This window comes from Corvus brachyrhynchos, unplaced genomic scaffold, assembly GCF_000691975.1.
Source record: "Corvus brachyrhynchos isolate BGI_N302 unplaced genomic scaffold, ASM69197v1 scaffold302, whole genome shotgun sequence".
In the NCBI taxonomy this organism is placed as follows: Eukaryota; Metazoa; Chordata; class Aves; order Passeriformes; family Corvidae; genus Corvus; species Corvus brachyrhynchos.
The window spans coordinates 2,476,818-2,478,204 of NW_008237244.1; positions in this window are offsets into that span (position 1 = coordinate 2,476,818).

Here is a 1,387-nt window from a genome sequence, read left to right on the forward strand (position 1 = left end):
TCATATATGACTTGTAGCTTACCTAAAACTAACTCGGGTAATAATAAATAGTTTTAGTTTTCCTAATTTTGTGTTTGAATTAAACGTAATGAAATCACAGTAATGACTTTAGACTTGCTTCTTCACACTGCTGTGTAAGAATAAAGCTAAGCATAACTTTTGGAGTGTCAGAATAAAGCACGGGCAAGAAAAAGAGTTTGTAAAAGGCAGAGGTATTAGGTTATAAGTTACTACTTGCATCCTCTTCTCCTCCACGGAGCCGCGGGTGTGGGTGCGTACCAAGAGGTTGAAACAGGAGAAAAACAGCCTGAACTCTATCTTTCCTGGTAAACGCATGCTAAGAAATTACCAACGTCTAAATAAGCAAAGAAAAAAAACCCCTGGTATTATTTCTCTAGGCTCGCTAGTATTTAAAAAATGCGTTTGTCAAACCGATAAATTTAAAAGGACTTACTAAGAATACCTCCATGAAAAATTTAGTTAATCCTGTGAAAATAATGTCTCAATTATTAAGAAAGAAATAATGTAATTGCTTTATTATTGGCTTCCTTTAATCATTCCCTTGGAAAAATAAGATGCTTTACCAGATCTTGAAGCTTCGGTTACTTCAGCCGTTTCCGATAAAACCTGCCCCTTACGAGAGGAGTGCTTTAGTAACTCCCATTCCCACGGGCTGGTAAATTCTAGCCCTAAAGATGCTCCTTTGTATTTAGAGTAGCAGAAAGTGTTGAAACTGTGTGGGAGACTCCCACTGCTCTGTAAAGTGAAACAGGTCTTGGGGAGTTGGTAGGCAAGTGAGAGGAAAGGCTTGGGCGTCGAGATGGGGAGGGCACTGGGGCAGAGGTACTTTTGACATGGGAAGCCGTAACGGAGCGCAGTGCGACTGTTGCAGAATGTTTTACCTCTTTTTACTTGTTAGAAGTAGCGTTCTCAGGTTTTGGTTGGGGATTTTTTCTTTGTTTGCTTGGTTTTTGTTGGGGTGGGTTTTTGGGAGAGGGACTTTTTTTGTTAAATCACACTTTCTAATGTGACACTTCTGTGTATTGCATAAAATATCACATTACGACATGTTACATTTCTTGGATATTTTTAATCCAACTCGCATAAGTCCATCCAGGTTTGAGTGACGGAGACAGAGCTTGCAGCTGTTGTGTCCCTCTAGTAAGCTTCCAATTTTACTGAGAAGGTATCTTATAAATAAATATAAATATTTGAAAAACAATTTTGTTCAAAACAGACGGTACTACAGAAAGCACTTTCAGAAAAGTTCTATTACATTACAGAAAATTTCTAGTGTTTTCGCCTTTTAAAAAGGATGGGGAAGATACCCCAAGAGTCTTTCTCTTTTTAGCCATGTTACCTTGTAGTCAAATAAACCGATATTCTT